Source organism: Haliotis asinina, chromosome 3, assembly GCF_037392515.1.
Source record: "Haliotis asinina isolate JCU_RB_2024 chromosome 3, JCU_Hal_asi_v2, whole genome shotgun sequence".
In the NCBI taxonomy this organism is placed as follows: domain Eukaryota; kingdom Metazoa; phylum Mollusca; class Gastropoda; order Lepetellida; family Haliotidae; genus Haliotis; species Haliotis asinina.
In genome coordinates, this window is record NC_090282.1 from 38315455 (window position 1) to 38335439 (window position 19985).

At 41.7% G+C, this 19985-nt stretch overlaps 1 protein-coding gene across 2 annotated transcripts in view; it reads left to right on the forward strand.

Moving 5' to 3' along the window:
* The first annotated feature begins 437 nt into the window (after positions 1-437).
* Positions 438-19985, forward strand: part of LOC137277947 (solute carrier organic anion transporter family member 4C1-like) — a 57046-nt gene continuing 37498 nt past the window's right edge. The window contains exon 1 of one of the 2 annotated variants that reach the window (XM_067809962.1): positions 438-763. The gene's annotated coding sequence lies outside the window, so the exon portion shown is untranslated. The other variant, XM_067809961.1, reaches the window with a different exon arrangement.

A 19985-nucleotide genomic window follows, 5' to 3' on the forward strand; every position in this document is an offset into this window, starting at 1 on the left:
AGTGAAAACGCTAAGCTCTCAGCAAGTCTTCATCGATCTAAGTGGGAGGTCAAAGTGTGAGTACTAAGAAGCGCAACGATTAGGGCCCGCCATCAGTTGATATCGATCTTTATTGATCGGCGTTATTCCACCGCTGCTTATGTCACACTCACACACTAGCTCCGCAATCAAGCCAGTCATTAGTCAGATAACGGTATAAATATGGTCTGCCTCTCGACTATTTCCACAATCATCTCTAAGGAAGCTACTTTGACGATGCCATAGGTGCACGTAATACACAAGATGTGCTTCCCGGGTCAGGTCTACGCTCGCGGCTCTTCTCGTCGAAATGGAGTCAATCAGTTGCTTGAGAAAATCCATATCGATAGAGACGTTAGCGACCTCATAATTAATCGGCTTCTGACGTCACATGCCTGACGTCATCGTCGCGTAACTAGGGTGAAGGAACAGGCGCGTTCAAGTACGGGAGAACGCAACGCGTTGTGTTATATTACCAGGCTGGAAAACGACGCTTGCGAACTGTCGATCGATTGTAAACCCAAAGCAGGCCTCGTGTCCCTGTAGCCTGCCTTCAGCGCTCAGCTGCTAGTTGAACGGCCGCCATGGATGATACATGACCACCTCGCTGCGATCTGCCGGGAAATGAGGCCGTGCACGTGGGATCACAGCGGTCAGTTCTCGCCCACTGACACCATATGGCTCCTGTTTACCCCTCACCACACTGGGACCTTGGGAGGAGTCTGGAACAGCCTCAAGGTCAAAGGTAAGGCTTCAGGAAGTGTTGCACGTCACGTGACACGTCACTGTTATTCAAGTACTAGCGATGCCGGATTAAAGGTCCTTCGTGAGCAGGTCTGTATACAGCATGTGTTTACTCTGTAGATTTATGTATACATCATATGATCTCGTAATATCCGTCACTGCACATCGTGCAGACATGTTCCCCAGCCTACACGTGTAACGCGCGAACCTGCACGAGATATTGGGTACAGGCAAACTTTCTCCCGAGATGCAAAAATAAATCTTACTCCAGGACCTGTTTTGCCCAAACCATCACTCAACCAGCTACACAGCTTGTCGCATCAGTCATCTTATCAGACGTCTCTCTAGCAGACTGGCATCAGAGATAGGCACTGGACGACATCAATGTCAACTTTCAAGAAAGTTCCATACCCTCGCTATTGCGCTATCTGTTCAAGATAAGACGATGTTTACTCAATTGTTGGAGTTTAAGTAAACACCAAACAGGCTCCGTCTGATGAAAATACGGGGTTTTACAAAAGCGCCCATGCATTTAGAAAACTCAAAATACCCTCTAAACTCAGTGACACGTGAATGCTCCAGATTCTCCTGTTACAACAGCAGAGACTGTCGCTATGCTCATCTGGGTATAATTAGACGAGTGATTTTGACTAATGAATACAAGGATGACTACGAGATTTATCTATCGATCACAAATATCGATCAAGATGTTGGCGTGATTTCGTCGGGAAAGATCGAGCGTTTCCTTGCAGTGCATTCACCTTTGTCTTAGACATTCACTTGCATCTCGGGTTGTGTAAACATCAATGCTTTTGGGATTAAATGCTTAGTAAGCAAATGAATTATAATATTGACTTATGACGCTTACTGATTGTCGTTTTCACTTTGAACACGTGGTCATGAAAATGTATACCGTTCAATTTAACTGATACGATCTCATGTTCCCCTCATGTCGTTTACTGTATGGTGGCAGATCCCATCATGATTCACTGAATGTCATAGCGCAGCTGTATTTCAAATGTTTGTACCTATATCTGCAGAATATTTCCTTAAACGAAGTTACTGCATGCTTATATCTAATACTTACAAACTTCATTATTATTTTACATAGGAAACCTTTTGTTTGTTAACCGACTTGATTTTGTGACGATGTATAGAATGATGCTGACAATTGCATAGGTAATGTCACGACCATGGGATAGACGTTAAGGAATCGTGTTGCTAAATACAGTTACATACATTTAGACGCAATAGAGACAATTAATGTCAGTTACAATGACTTTGACCTGTCACGGAAATCTATCCACTGAACCACGGCTAGATCAAAATTTTGTCTCTTAAATGAACATAATATAGAAAAACAAATGGTTCCTATATTGTATTCATAAAGTACGTGTATTATAAAAGGCAATGGTAATCAATGGTAATCTACACTTGCTAGGTATTAAGCACTTGTATGAGTTGTATTAGACTAACAGCTAGTCTCTGAAATGAACATATTTTTCTGAAAAAAAAACCGTTCAGATTAAAAAAAATATAATGAAATGGAGCCCTGAGACTTTCTTCATTTTCCTGAAGCTAAGGAAATCTAGACTTGCCACATTTTCTAGACTTGCGTGGGCTTTCTTGGATATATATACTTCAGGGTCTGTACGACAGACTAGAGTTGTATTGGCAACATTCGTTCCAGGATCTGTATGACAGACAAGAACCAGGCTGATCTTTGTAGAGGGGATAGGACGGATTCTTTGGGCGTGTTGTGGTGGGGTAGTGGCGATGAAGGTGTGTGTTGGGGGTTGGAGGGAAGGGGGAGTGACATGTGATAGGTTATTGATAGCGGAGGGCGGGATGGGAGATATCTGGTGTATGGGTGTTGTTTGGGGTTTATGGTGGAGCGTAAGGGGGTGTTGTAAGGAGGAGGAGGGGGGGGGGGGTATCGTGGGGTGTGAGAAGGATAATTTATTGTGAGGTGTGCCGATAGTAATATTGCATATTTGTATGGTCGTAGTGTGTTTACGGTTAAGGGGTATAGTCGTAGTGTGTCTGTTAGAGGGGGATGTAGTCGTAGTGCGTGGGGTAGTGGGGTGTAAGGATATCCCGTCAACATCTCAGCGACGGGATAACATCGTGGTTTTGTACCATTACTGTCATCCTTCCTGTTGCATGGAGGAACAATCAGTTTGCTAGTAATTACTTTGGCGTACACCTTGAAATCTACATACATCGTCAGAGTTTCGTGAGGATCGCCCGTTAACCACAGGGTATAACATTACACACTCGCGTTCACAGGCCTACTAAACACCGCGTCCATATTCCATGTGTTGATTGGAAGCATGACTTAAGTGCATAGCGCCTCCATAAACACATTCAGAACCATCGTACCGGTCACTTCAGAGATATCAATCTCCATGCCCCTAATAAACATTGATGACTTGACCGGAGGGTCTGCACATGGTTAACGAACTTTGGCTTTGTATTTGTTCATGCCGGTTAGGGGCTACACATATGTATCGCTCCTGTCCGGATAATGTTTAATAAATTCACGTTTTGATGGAATAAGGCCCTATCTTCTGTTGGTTATATTACGTGCCCTGAGCCCGCCTCGTTAAGTCAGCCTGTTCTTCAGATGTGTTGAAATTGTTTCTAAAACCGATGACACTAAAATTATGAAATTCAGTTTTGTTATTTATATAGACGTGTGTATGTGTACAAACGGATAGTCAAACGAGAATGACAATATGTATTCTAACCACATGACGTATAAATGAAAATTTGTTGTTGAGATTTTTAATAACAACAACCCTCTCTTTCCATGCTAAACACGTGTTGAATGACATGTGTATATTTCATTGAGACAACAGGTCTATTTATGACACAGCACGTCTTTTTCGAGGACTCTTTGGAATGAAATAATTACTCTCCAGACGGAAGTTACATTATCAGAGCTTAACTCGGAGCGGCATTTTTGCCTCTGCCAAATGTTACCGAGCGAGTCTAACGGCCTCCATCTGTATGCCACGAAACAGAGAGACCCACACCGAAACCTCATTTGCAACCAATGGCCGTAAGGTGTATGGAGCTCAGTGTTTGTTAGACTGAATTTTGCCCCATCTAATAAAATGGTGATATTCCAAATATGTACATCTCCAAATAATATAATATATCACCCATGTTGGCACAACAATGCTGAAATGTTTAGCTGCAGCATTCTTGACAAATCGCATGAGATATACTCCTTTTGAAATCATGTATTCTCAAGGGTAAATGATGCAGATAAGAGTCCATATTTGTCATAAGTTGTTTTCTTTTTCTTAATTTGAATTAAATGACTGTTAATAACAGGAACAACACGGCAGCATAGAAAATTATGTTTTTAATGAATTTTACAGCCTTCGAAATTACCGTCAGTCTCTCGGATTCACAGCTCTTGTTTTCTACAGGTTCTTATGGCCGACAGATCTTTCATTGTCCAAAAATGATAGTATTAATTCAATGTCAAAATATAGGGCGTGCACAGTCAGATAAGAACACATAACTTTTATTGTTTTGTGTCCATAGCGGTTGCAGCTTGTCGGGATTAAGGGAGTGGGTGGGTGGGGGGCAGGCTCGTGGTTAAACCGTTCGATCGTCACGCCGAAGACCCGAATTCGAATGCCCACGTGGGTACATTGTGAGTAGCCCATTTCTGGTGTCCCTAGACTAACAGCTAGTCTCTGAAATGAACATATTTTACTGAAAAAACGTTCATAGTGAAAAAAATAATATAATGAAATGTAGCCCTGAAACTTTCTTCATTTCCAGAAGCTATGGAAATCTAGACTTGCGACATTTTCTAGACTTGCGTGGGCTTTCTTGGATATTTATACTTCAGGGTCTGTACGACAGACTATGGTGTCCCCAGCCATGATATTGCTGGGATGTTGCTAAAAGCGACGTAAAACTGAACTCACTCACTCACACAGGACAAAGGGCGCAGACAATAACAAAAACAAAATTTACGCAGCATACTACAGAGTAGTTGCCTGATCCGAGCTGATGTATTTTGGCCCACTTTAGTCACGTTTAGATAAATTAGTCATCTAAATATCTAAAACAAAACGTTCATATGATGGTCATTGTCAATGTGTGCGAGATTCAGGACAGGCACCTGTTGCACGAGGCGGACCTCGTTTGTTGAACTTGTTGGAGTGTCAGTATGACATCTAATCAAGCCCGGTAGAATACAAACAAACCTAGCAACGTCAGTTACCAAGGGACTTAAATTGTTCTCAAGGGTATCGAATTATGAAAGTTACTCCACTCTGCAATTACGGTACACTGAATAGTTGACCCGTTGAGATGAAACTGCCATCGTACTCAAAGTACAAGACCGTCTCCCTTCTGTAGTAAAACCCCAAGTACGATGCGGTTCCGCTAGATATGGGGACCTTCACAGTTGGTAGGGATGTAGGGTTACGTTTTGGAAGGCGAAGATTAGGTGTTATATTTTGAGAAAGCGAACGTCTTTATGTGTAGGTGGAGATATTCTACTGCTTTCCCAACTACAGTTTTACCGCGTTGATAAAACGATCTGTTTGGCTCTAAAACGGATAAGGGGCATGTTTTCAGAGGCTGAAGGGAGCGAGGCGCTCCAGATCTCTGGAACCACCCTTCCAGTTTAAGGAGCAATGGTTGCTATAGCGATACCACTGACGAGGCACAAGTAGTCTTTTATATGAAATACGTTGTTGATACAACGCCATATTAGATGTAATTAATCTCTCACACGTGACATCGACTTATTGCCGATTCTTGATTGCGAAATGCTGCATTTGTAATTGGACAAGGTCGCAATGTTCTACATTGGTATTTGAATATACCATGTTGATGAACTAAGAAACAACTTGGTAGGTTTGATCTGTAATGCCAACAATGCTCTTTCCAAACGATAATAAACTGATATTTTGTATTTGGACCACAAAGGACTTAATCATATTGTTATTCGAAAGAGGAGAGTTGTCCAGGGAACATGATACGGCTAATACAGACGCATTCACGGGGTTTTGCTGACTGAGGAGAGATGTAAGTAGTAAGTGCACTCTCGATTTCAGTATCAACATGTCACAACACTGTCAGACACATCATTGTTTATGGTTGAAATGTACACCACAAAGAGGGATCCGCGTGATGTGAAATGGACATCACGTCATCTAGTCGTGAAGTGTCTTCTGGGTTTATTTTCACTTTCAAACGTTTGCGTAATATAGAATGGAGAATTGGTGAAACTTTGTTCCTTTTAATTCCCGTGTTTTCATTTATGTATAACGCCTTTGTAATACAGGACGGTGACTAATTGTTGCGTCAGTTTGACATGGGGAAATGCTCGTTAGGACTTCCCGGCTCAGAATAAACTGCTGAAACAATAGAATGACGTCATCATATTGTTTTAAAGACAGTTTCATCACATTGGTTTATTGATAGGAAATTTTATGTTGGTGTATGGCAGTGCCATTCCTCTCATCACCTCTGGCTAACATAAATGTTGTCAAAAAGCGACCTCGGTTACTATCACAACAACAACAACAGCAACAACAACAACAATAACAACAACAACTACTACTACTACTACTACTACTACTACTACTACTACTGCTGCAGCAGCAGCAAGAATACTACTACTACTACAGTTTCATTAAGGGCTTTAGAACTAAACATAACTTACCGAAAATAGAACATAAAAATATAAATACAGTAAAAAAGAGTCTACAAACGTTCTCATGTGGAAACCTATGCTTGGGTGGGCTTGCTCGGATTTGCTTTAGGGTCTGTATGACAGGGTCTGTTTGTTAGTTGGGAACAAATGCATTTAAAGCACCGTGAGACAGACTATTACTGCTGCTAGTACTATTTATGCATTACATATTCTTTCAAAAGTCCATGATGGAAACGAAGATTGACCTGTTAAACTTAAAACCTGTTCAGTGGAATTACTGAAGTCTAACTTGGTTTTGATTGTTTTAAAGAAGCAGTGTTGAGTCTTAACCATGTGTATGTTTACATAACTATGTCGTGATTTTATTTGAAAATATTTCCGGCGTTTCTACAAGAGTGGGTCTTGGTGCAGCACCTTCACAGCGTGTCGGTCGCTAAGCCATGCTTAATGCTAAGTGATCTATCTGAAATTATTGCTCTTAATGTAGGGAGACTGCAAGTGGGTAAGCCTCATATTTATGTGTTTGCGCGCACGCGATGCGATTATAGTCGTGCGAAATAAAACCACCACGGCACGCAACGGGTTGTCGATCGTTGCGAAAATTTCAACTTTCGCTTCTCATCAGCATGGACGTTGTGTTTGGGACAGCGATGTGATTTATTCGGTATTCCGGATGCATAACTTATGGAGAACTAGAACATGGTTTTATATATTTTACATACACGCTGCGTAGTACACAGTTTCCGTTCCTATTTTAAATGTGTTTTCAAATTCATGTGCACGCACAGGTTGGCCGGAAACCCCACTAATAATTCGAAAGTCACAAGTGTAAGAGATATCAGCTGTGATATACACTGAAACCTCTTTTTTCGGACTGGGACGAGACGATGTGTGCATGCATTTCTTAACTAACGAACCCCCTGAAGAAAGTAAACTTTAAGGTAATTTACCTTGGTATTCAGAGTATGATGACTCGGTTACCCTCAAAACCAAACAATTAATCAGGATAGTATTGTCAAAGGACTTTGGAGCAGCGTGTTTTTGACTGACGGTATTTGTTAGTATTTTCTGAAAAAGAATCACAAGAAAGATGGATCTCCGGAGAGGCTGGGTTCTGCTGTATATGTTTCGGGCTATGAGAACAAACGCACAAACGTAGACATCCAGTTGCTGTTTACCAGTCAAAACTGCCGACGTAAGTAAGGAACAGGTCGAATGCAAAACAGAATTCATACATATATACACATATGCAGTGCACACACACTCAAACACATACGCAAGCAACGACGCTCACACATACATGGACAAAAATGTTATTTGAAGTGTTACTGGGAATTAGCGGTGACTCCAGCCTTACGTGATCGTCCTGCGACTATCTGCCTTACGTGATCGTCCTGCGACTATCTGCCTTACGTGATCGTCCTGCGACTATCTGCCTTACGTGATCGTCCTGCGACTATCTGACGTACGTGATCGTCCAGCGACTCTCTCCCTTACGTGATCGTCCTGCGACTATCTGCCTTACGTGATCGTCCTGCGACTATCTGCCTTACGTGATCGTCCTGCGACTATCTGCCTTACGTGATCGTCCTGCGACTATCTGCCTTACGTGATCGTCCTGCGACTATCTGCCTTACGTGATCGTCCTGCGACTATCTGCCTTACGTGATCGTCCTGCGACTATCTCCCTTACGTGATCGTCCTGCGACTATCTGCCTTATGTGATCGTCCTGCGACTATCTGCCTTACGTGATCGTCCTGCGACTATCTGCCTTACGTGATCGTCCTGCGACTATCTGCCTTACGTGATCGTCCTGCGACTATCTGCCTTACGTGATCGTCCTGCGACTATCTGCCTTACGTGATCGTCCTGCGACTATCTGCCTTACGTGATCGTCCTGCGACTAACTACCTTACGTGATCGTCCTGCGACTATCTACCTTACGTGATCGTCCTGCGACTATCTGCCTTACGTGATCGTCCTGCGACTATCTGCCTTACGTGATCGTCCTGCGACTATCTACCTTACGTGATCGTCCTGCGACTATCTGCCTTACGTGATCGTCCTGCGACTATCTGACGTACGTGATCGTCCTGCGACTATCTGACGTACGAAGTGGTCGCAGTCGTACGACTACTTCAACTACGTAGACTACGCTAGTGCCGAACCGCCGATCGCAATGTGAAACAGGCATCTGTCCAGTATCACAAGAGATGTTTTGATTTGATTTGTTGTTTTACTCCGAACTTCGCAATATTCCAACAAGATGATGGCGTTCTTTAAATAATCGTGTCTGGAACGGAGAATCCAGTGATCAACAGGATGAGCATCAATCTACGCAAATGGGATACAATGACATGTACACCCACATGCCTGACCACCTGAACCCATTAGCTGCCTATTACAACAAACGTAGGTTACTGAAGATCAGTTCTAACCCGGACCTTCACAGGTTACATAGAATGTAAACCATTTGCAGGCTAAAAACGAACACCTGCAGGATGTGCTGAATGATGTTATATGTCAAGTAGGCTTGTGATACAAACATTATTTTCAACTGTATTTTTATCGGCATACAGCCTTCTTTCAATCCATCTCAAACAAACCTAGATAATATACTATTTGTGAGCCAACAGACTGTGTTTGACATGCTCATCATGTGTGACTTAAATATCTGACTTTCTGGAAACGACTAACCATGCAGGAAGTGACAAATAAGGAAACTTCAGTTCATTTTACAAGACATCCGTCGAAAGTGCTTCTCAGTACAGTCATGGCAGTTTCGAATGGAGTACGAGAGTCGCTATATAACAGACGTTGTGGTCCTGATTTTCTCTCTGGTCAATATGAAACTAATTAGTATACAAAATGCATTTAGTGAGCTCATGCAAATTTTAAATTCCCAGGTCGTAATAATAATAATACCATAATTTTCGTTTTCCTGACTTTTCACACTTGTTTTTGTGAAGTTTGAGTTAGGAAGAGGGACTCTTCTAATTTAATTACTTAGCCCCGTGTTACAGTTTTGGTTGAAAATCTGCTGGTGTATATTCCTAAAGTCTGTCTGGCTTATGGCAAGATTTCTGGCGCCCGAGAATCTACTCTCCTATGACAGCTGCTTCGAAGTGTTCTGATACTTGTTACTCACTATTTATATTGCAACCGTTAAGATTCACCATCACTGACTCGAAGAGGAACTTGAAATTACCAATCAGATCCCTGAACCACATTAATTTCCCTACTACCTTGGTGAAGCAAGTTTAGGTGTCATTTTCAGATGAGATGGGTTTATTTCTTACTATCAAAATTATATATATTCAGAGAGTAAGCCTTCAACTACACTGTGACTTACGAGAATGGATTTGATAAATATTTTGTTGTCTTTACCAAGCGGAAACGTACGGTTTTCAGTCCGTGAAGCTTTTTTTCCAGTTCGGGGAATCGGGCTTTGTTGTCCAGAGCGCAGTAGTTCACTGAGTTACCCGTGAAGGTCCAGGGTAGAATAGGTCTTCAGCAACCCATGCTTGCCATTAAAGGCGACTATGATTGTCGTCAGAGGCGATTAACGGGATCGTGTGGCCAGACTAGTTGACTTTCTTGACACATGTCATAGGTTCTCAAATGAGAGATCGATGCTCATGTTGGTGATCACTGGATTGTCTGGTCCAGACTCGATTATTTACAGACCGCCGCCATATAGCTGGAATATTGCTGAATGCGGCGTAAAACTCAGCTCAACCGCTCACTGTGGAGAGTTGAGTCCCATTTGGTTTTCCAAACTTCCTGTGAAGGAATCGCATTTTCACACTATACATATGCTTATGAGATGCATGCAACTGGTAAACGACTGAAATCTTTATTATTACGAGATCTCCTCCAAGGTCCCGCTAACGCGTCGCGATATAACTGACACACGGTACAAAGCTCCATTAAGACAAAGTCACTCACACACGCTGGTGTCTGATCGCCAAAACGCACTTTACTTCGCGGAAGAACCGTAAGATAAGCACAATCGAATGCATTTGCCTGCTGTTCCCATGCATTGTATGAGTTGAGTGTTGCATGTCGAAGACTCTATTTGTTTACAAACAACATAGCGCAGATGCAATACTGCTGAAACAAATATGTACTCATGATGTTGTCACGACTCTATACTTGACTCTGCTATCAGGAGAGATTTCTTCTTAATGTGGTTCCAAAGGGTTTTGTTGGTTCTATTTACGCTTAACCTTTCCGTACTAACCGGAAGTAATCGAACGTTGTAGTCGTCCATTTTTGTGACCTACGTAATGTAACAAAGGAGATCAGTTACGGTGCTGTATTAGAGCCAACACATATGAGCTCTACAACAGGATCTCATATCGAGTCTGTACCTTGACCCTAGAGTAGAGAGAATAAATGAAAATATAAAATCCATTTCAAGTCTGGCATGATCGGGCAAGTCTTGATTGCCACAGCTGTCGCCAGAAATTATTCATTGCCTCGGGCCCTTTTTCGGTTATGTTTACTTAATATTTTGTTAATAATTACATATTTTTGAATAATATAACTCTATTTCTGGGAGTTTCTGGTTGTGCTAGGGTGAGCGTGAAGGCTGTTCAAGCTTTTAGCAATGCTCAAGCCGTCTCACAAAGAATGTCATGACTTTGTACTAATGTGAGGGATGGAATGGTTTACTGTCGTAGTTTGTCAACCTGACAATCCTAACGTCTCAATTCATTGAAAAAAAGTTAAAAATATTGCAGCGACATCACAGCGGTGGCCAAGAAATTGGCTTCACGCCCATTTGGGGTGTCGGGCTTCAGCACATCGAGCAAACGTTTAAAGTACTAGACTACCCCACCGCCTCTTTATACATTGTGAGACTAAAGACGCGATTTATCAATGTGCAAATGCCATTTAAATACCAGTGTTTGTTGAAATTAACCCATTTCTAACCTTACCATTTGTGGAAAGTGCTTGTGTCGTTCAGTTACTAGAAGTCATTGAAGATAATTATTGCCAATTGTGGACTGTCTGTAATTAGTGGCTATTAATGTACATGCATACTATAGTACGTAAGTGCAGGGAGGGATCGGCAGGTTATGTGAGTATTCACAATGCTTAGTTAGGCCCCTTGAGAAGTCTCATTCTTATGCAGTTTTCACCTTCACGTGCTAATAAAGGAACCACGGTCGCTAATTTGGAAGATGGCGAGTGTTCTGATTTGAGGGGTAACAATTCGTCTTGAATTATGGAGACCGTGGTATAGTCTAGTAATTGCAGCGTTCGATTGTCCCTGAGTTTGATTCCCCATGGTTACTTGGTGTAAAACCCATTCCCACAGACTCCGCCATAGGGAGACGGCGGTTACAGCTGTTGCAGATGTGGCTAGTTCTTTTGTCGTTAGACAAAGTTTTATGGCCGACATGCTCACTTATAGTGCGATGATAAACCAAATTCATATTATATTTTACTCAAATATCAAGAGTATACGACGAGTCCATGTAAAACCTATTGGCGTGGGAGTGTTAGATTTCTTCTCGCGTGTGATGTCAGTTGTGAGATGCGACTGAAGAAGGCGTATTCCGACTGAGTTGATCAATGCTCATTATGTCAACCACTGGTTTGACTAGTTTTCCGTCCTTTGCCTTCAATGTAATTATGCATATGATATCGTTAGTTTTTGTCCTTGCGCTCTTGTTTGAGATCCTGCTGATATTACTGTAAGTTGAAGGGTGAGGACTATGTTTATGGGTATACAACTTCTTTATTCTGTAAAGGAGACGTTTCGACATAGATTCTAATGTCGTTGTCAAGCACGTGATGATTCTGATGGGGGTGGGGTGGGGGGGAGGGGTGTGTGTGTCAGCCTGGTGGTTACAGCGTTCGCTCGTCTCGCTAAAGACTCGAGTTCGATTCCCAACATGGGTACAATGTGTAAAGCCCATTTCTGATAATCCCCATTGTGATATAGCTGGAAAATTGCTTAAAGCGGCGTAAATCTATATTCATTCGCACAACTGGTGCCGCAGACTAGCAAAAAATATATGCTCTGACATGTTCATTACCAGCCTTATCCGAACAGAAAAGGGCTGATTGCTGTATGGACCGATTAGCCATCGAATGAGCAGGTTATATATCTGGTCGTTATCACTTGATTCCAAAGGTAGGCGTGTATTCTATCATATGGCGCTAATTGCGTTTATCTCTATTTACACTGGGCTCTGTGTGAGCATGCACCTTTGCAGAATGCCCCGAGTTCTAGGTACGAACTTAAGCTGTAGATGCGTTCGTCGATGCAGTTAGGTTATCATTGTAGGTTAACTGGCGGTTAACTATCTTTGGTCTTATGATATCCTGTATAATCACTTGTAATGTTTTATAACTGCTTACAGTCTGTTCTGAAATTTGCGTATTAGGTACAAGCGTACTTCAATTATGGCTTGTTCCATGAAAGACAATGCTGAACTAATGTGGATATTTTAAATATAAAAACCGGTTGTAAAGGATGTTCCAGCTATACTCGATTTACCAGAATCACATAGCTACTTTCACATTGGGCAAGTTCTCAGTTCTAATACTCTTGTTTGTGACACGAGAAAAAAAAAGGTTATCAAATAAAAAAAAAAAAATAGAAAAAAAATCAACTCAGGACACCCGTACCTGTTGCAGTGTTGATATCAATACAGTTCGTACAGTAGTAAGTTCACACTCGTTTTGACATTCAAAATTGTTGCAATAGGCTTCGGCGATATGAGAGACTCATCAATTTATTAAGGCGGACCCGGGAGAGGTTTACATGTATGGCAAGCACGAATTACCTACTTCCGGATATTGGATCAGTGCTTTTCACGGGTACTGCATGGCGGATGTGATTCCTCAGATGACACAAGTGTCGTGCCTGTTGGTGACAAGTGACACAATCTGGCGGGCGATATGGATGATATCCTAACGGTTCTTTCACGGTGTTCTAAGCGCGCATCCATGATAGGGGCTCCAACTGGGTTTGGCCCACTATCGACCTTAGATCTTACACGACTGTCTCGCCACACTGATTGACGATACATACACACATGTGTGTGTGTGTGTGTGTGTGTGTGTGTGTGTGTGTGTGTGTGTGTGTGTGTGTGTGTGTGTGTGTGTGTGTGTGTGTGTGTGTGTGTGTGTGTGTGTGTGTGTGTGTGTAAACCTTGATTAACACCAGTGTATTGTCGGGGTCACGGGTGGCTCTGTCTTCTAAAGACCCGTGAAGGTCCGGGGTGGAAGTGATCTTCAGTAACCCGTGCTTGTTGTAAGATGTGTCTAACGGGATTGAGTGGTCAGACTCGCTGTCATGGTTAACACATACCATGGGTTCCGAGTTCGATGCTCATGCTGTTGATCAGTGGAATGTCTTGTCCAGACTCGATTATTTACGGATCTCTGCCATATAGCTGGAATATTGCAGAGTGCGTCTTGAAACTAAACTCAGTCACTCCTGTCTTTTACTGCTTGACAAGTATTAGAGCGCAATGAACGCGTTTGTGACACGCAGACCGGGCAAGCAATCTGGACGAGTACACTTGGTTGCTACATGTAGATTAAGCACGTCCAGTACATGCTGACCGTCAATCATCAATACCGCTACTGTTTAACACGTGTCTCGTAGACCGATTTAGTTCAGTAAAACGCCACCACGACACAATTCGTACGTGGAAATTGAACTCTTCAATATTTAGACGAGGACTGTTTCCCTGTTGTTTCAAATGGACTGTCCAGGAGGGGGTTCCCATATATGCAAGTTGGGGTCATTTGTTAGGTCAGGGCTCATCTAATACTTGTCAAGCAGTAAGGTACCACATTTTACAGTATGCAGTTGCCTCCTCGTTTTTCATGAGAAACCTGTCGTGAAGGGTTCAAGATCACAATTTGGCCTGATTTAGTTTCTAGGTTTGTCGGCAATATTTCCCTTTTTGGAGGCAAAGTGGCGCACTTCTGAAATCTATACATACCACTTTGGCCTCATCTCAGCTCATTTCAGTTAGATGGCCAGTCAAAGACCATCAAGACTGAACCAGTTTATCTTTCTGACAACTGAATGTTTTATGGTTATTAAGTTCCATGAGTAACCGGTTATTCGGGGAATTTTCAGGTAAGGGAAGTGGTGCTGTACTGAATGGTGGTTACAATGTGTGTGTGTGTGCGTGCGTGTGTGTGTGCGTGCGTGTGCGTGCGTGCGTGCGTGTGAAGGGGCGGGCGGCATGGGGGATATGTTTGTACCAAGACGTGCCATTTAATCTGAACTAACACGTTCAGACTGATGACTCTGCACCGCCTTAACGAGTTGTTTCCGATGTCACCCTGTCTCACACTCCAACAGAGCTGTATTCATATGGAGTGACAAGTCTATTCAGTAAACGGTGATGGTACGTCTCAACGGGAATTGAGTAGGGGAAGCGGTGGTGCCACCGAGGCCGCCAGTTCCTGTTGGAGTGACCGCCGCAGGCCGCCATCTACATGTGGTGCTGTCACTGATGTCTGTTTCATCATCTACAGGCTTTAGTTTCTCTACCCAAGTCTCATGGGGTGCTTGGTAGTAAAGACCTTGAAGTCTTTGCACAAACACGTTTCTTAGATTGGCTCTCGCTCAAGATCTTATATTTCACCAGCATCATATTAAATGAATTCTCATTGAACATAAATTTGAAATTAAGCCCAAACATAGTTCGTAATTAGTTCTGTATGACGTCATCGTCTCGTCTTGGATCATACGCCTATTTTTAATAGCGCCAGCAGTGGTAAGAACCGGAGTTTCTATTATCAAATGGAAAAGAAAGAAACCAGTTGATTTCCTTCCAGAGTCTGCATGTTCTCATTAACAGTATACATGCTGTGGGCGGTGAAGTTCGCCGGGTTTAGCTGTAAGTATGCTGACGAGGTAATCCGTGATGCACCGTGAATTACCAGACGATGTACTTGTAATTCAGAGACAGTGACATTTTCTGAATCTTTTCTGATTGAATATTGCTTCAAATTGGTTTTTGTTATACAGGGCATTTTAAGAGCCAGCTCGTGGGTAAAATTCCTCTTGTGATACCTTCAGGTTTGTATCTCTCTAGCTGTAAATGTACATCAGGACACAAAAGGGCATATGGAAATGAAAAAGCTTTGTGTTGTATATGTGTTGAGTTCAAGGCTGATGGTCTTAACATAAACAATGACGTTCATGTCTGTAGATTTGTTGTTCTTTATTTGTTGATTACACCACACCCAGCAGTTCCGTTGAACTACGCTCTAGGTTCCAGTCAAGCTACACGATGGCGGTCTGTAAATAATCAGGGCGTTGGGAGTAGCCTAGTGATTATAATTAAGCTTTCGCTTGTCACGTTGAAGACCCGAGTTCGATTCTCCTCTTGGGTACAGTGTCTGAAGCCCATGTCTGATTCCGCCGTTATATTGCTGGAAATTTGCTAAAATCGGCGTAAAACCAGACTCACTCAAGCATTGTGTATATCAACCAACCAGTGACTGATATCATGAGCAAAGTCCCACACGGAGGGTACCATGACACGTACTTGTGCATATGTCGGCGAGATAGAGCCCCAACCATTTTAGTCAGCTCTGTCAACAAGCATAGATCGATGGGGCCATATCTAACCTAGTTCCCAGTGTGGTATTTTTGCATTTCCCACTATCCTATAGATGAATGTTGAAATTTATAGCTGATGTTTATGCAATCTGTATTGCGCGTACTGGATATTGACAATGTGATATTGTTAGTCATGTTATGGTCGGGAATTTGTACAATACAGTACAGAATGCAATCATCTAACTCGTACACAGTTATGCGGTGCCGTCTTATAGAACAGTTGAATGCAATAGGCTGGCTTAATCTAAAGAAGTATCTTACTTGTGTATCGGATCTTACGTGTGCAGGGTTCTATCGGCGGTTTTCAACCATCATACAAAATTCGTATGTATATATTTTGCGCATATGTCTTTTATATATTACACATTTAAAGTGAACACTTTCTTTTGCCCGACACTGTACTACAAGATTTCAAACGAAATCATGAAATCTGTTTTCATGGGAAATAACCGTTGATTACCTGATGTCAACCTTCTCCTGAAATATGATATTTGTTAACACTGTTATTTACAATGAACCGCCCTTTCTCCTTTTTCCTTCCTTTTTGAAAACATGTTTATAGACACACCCCAAGGAAAATAACTGTGTCAATGCTTACTGTAGTATACGGATATATTTGCCGTTTGTCTGTGTGAAATTCAAGATGGAAGCACTTGTTGAATAAACCACGAGCGGTGAAAATCGTGCCTCGAATACATGCTCCACAAACCAGCCGACAGAGTGGTATTAAAATCATTTCAGTGAGTTAATTTATATCCTCTGTTTCAGGAGAACATTTGTGATAACATTAGTTAGCGTGATGAAAATAACACCTATCGCATGCCATAACCAAACGAGATTAATATGCAGCGTGACCCAAGTTAGATTACACATTATCAGGGCCGGTAGGCGAAACCTACCGCCCTTATTGTGGATGATTATTACGTCATCCTGCCTTAGGTAGACACGGAACTAAATCTCTCCCCCACCCCTCCATCCCCCGTCCCCGGGGGCGTGAGTCTCATATTTCTCTCGTTAAACGTATGACATGCAATACAAAGTGACCGCACGGGCAAGCTAACGTGTGTGTGTGTGTGGTGTGTTGTGAATTCTGTACGGACTGTATTGTACAGAAGATACTGTTATCATCGGAATTGGAGTACATACTGAAGATATAAACATGGGGTAAGTCTATATTGTTATAGCCAACGTGTTGGTCAACTGGCTTATATATTTCAACAATGATACCTTGTATATCGTTCTGTATTATATTTACACAATTTTGATCCACGTGTATTTCCTATATTTTAATCTCAGTGTATAGTACTCATGACAATACACACCAGTTCCACTCACTGTCTGTTCCTGTAACTGTATCGTGTGTTTGTATTGTGGGTTTTGTGTACACTACTGCATGATAGGCTTTGTTCTGTCTGGCGGTTCTTGCCCCTGCAGGTCTAAAGATCTTAATGAAGCAAGTCTAGATTTCTTCAAGCACAGGATCTCCTTTCTCTCAAGGACTCCTTTCTAATTTAAATGGGATTATTTGATGCTGTCAAAATTATATAGTTTTTACATATTTATAGACTTTCGTTAGTCTGGTAGGTCTTAAGATCCTTACTTCGACAAGGAGGATTTCGTCTTCAATCCTTCTCCATTGAGTGAACAGTTACGTGCTATGTACAGACCGTGAAGGGCGGTGGGGTAGCCTAGTTGTTAAAGCGTCCAGTAATCTCGCCGAAGATCCGGGTTCGTTTCCCCACGTGGGTAGAATGTTTGAAGCCCATTTCTGGTGTCCACCGCCGTGTTATTGCTTAAATGTTGATAGAAGCGGCGTAAACACTCACACAACAGTTACTGCGAGATGCTGACAATACCAATCACTAGTTTAGCCAACTCTGTGCAGTTTTCCCCTATTTCCCTCGGCGATCTGTCCTTTCACTCCTTGACCTTATGGTGTCATCAGTGTTGAGATCCAGTGATGACTGATGACAGCTGTCACGTTCACCTTGACGATGATAACAGAGTCTATTTCAGTATTACCTCCTGGGTATATAGGAACTGGAATATACATACCGAATATGTACGGCTCCTCATTACGCTGTAGGGAACAGTTCAAGGTTGACAGTATGCCCTAATTCACACATTTCATACATGTATCATAATTACCTTGCAACAGGTATCGTCAGAAATTTGAAACGTGCATGATTATTATTTTTATCATGTATTATTATTATTATCATGTATTATTATTATTTTTATCATATATTATTATTATTATTTTTATTGTGTAAGATTTATGGTACGTTATAGTACATCAGAATGTGAGCGACACTTTGTTTACGTGTGTTAGCCTCTTGACGTGGATCTTATCAGTAAGTGTTCTGTGTGTCAGTAATTCTGATAAATTCAGGGATGATTTCTGAACCTGAACTACATCCTAACTCGGGTTCATCACTTTTAAGCATATTCACTGGAGTAAGAGAAAGTGTTATTTTGCAACACGTTGTACAAAGTAAGTATTGTCGAATGGATTCGTTTGTTTGAGGTAACACAATTTTCCCAACTTCTTCTGTACTTCTTTCAGAACACGGTTGTTGTGCAGCAACCCAACGGTTGTGATTATCATGAATCAGTCTTTCATTTTGAGGATCATTTTCCCAGTAATTCGTAAAAGAGCAAGACCGATTGTCATCAATTATCTTGTATTTTTCATTGACAAAACACGATAAGTAATGCCAAGTACGTTTTAAAGTACGTTTTAAACGGCTTGCAATAGATTATAGATTATAGATTATATGTGCATAAACCATTGACTAATGACGTGAGGCTTTTGAAACAGCTGTTTACCAGTGTAATGTGATACCGGTGAACAATAAGTGGCAGAGAAGTGTAATCATTTACTGTGTTGATGTTATCACTTTATATATACAAGTTAAGTTTAGCTCACAGTGGTAAGACTACCTATAGCGAGTGAGTGAGGTTTTACGCCGCCTTCAGCAATATTCCTGCAATGTCACTGTGGGGCACATCAGAGATAGGCTTCACACATTGTACCCATAAGCGGAAACGAACTCGAGTCTTCGGCGTGACGAACCTTACCCACTAGACTACCTCACCGACCCTACAATACGTAAAACTTCACGATTTAATATTTCAATGTATTTAGTATTGCTGTAGAATATTTAGTCCTGTCTTCAAGGACTATCTGATATGTTATGGGCCAGATTCACCTGGTGACATACTTTCGTATTTTTTCGAGTTTATGTCAAGTCTTTTGTCACTTAGACTGTTTGTTACCATCGATTGCATGGGTTGTGTATCTTATCGCCTGTGTCGTGTATCAGTCCACAGAGCATCATGCATTAATTTGAGTATATATGTATACAGAACAAACGTTTGTTACTTTCAAGGCCACTATCCATGGCATTTGGAGTTCAATGTACAATAATATTCAAATATAGTTGTATTCAGATAGGCAGCATACAGCTTGTTTACCAATCCGGTTCCAATTTTGGAAATAAGTATGTTTAAAACATGTTATTAAAAAGCATGGATGGTGATGGGACAGTTAGCTATATGTATTTACAGGCGAACCCCAAAACAGGGTACAAGGTAGATGAGAGTATCTTCTTATCCAGAGGACTTGCAGCTATATTATGGAGAGAGCAGAGTTTACTTGTGTGCATAGAGTGCACAAAGCACCATGCATTAATTTGAGTAATTTGTGCAGTGTGGATACGTATTATATACGTAGCTAAATATAAACACAAACATAGGTTAATTTCAATTTGAGAATCACATTGTTAGGTATGCCTTAAACACGTTTGATTAGGTGAAGGGTGTTAATTAAACAACGTTATGATTTGAACAAAAGGACAGATGAAACTAAATCACATGTCGTAATGCATCTTCTTGTACACCTCATCATAAATCAAACC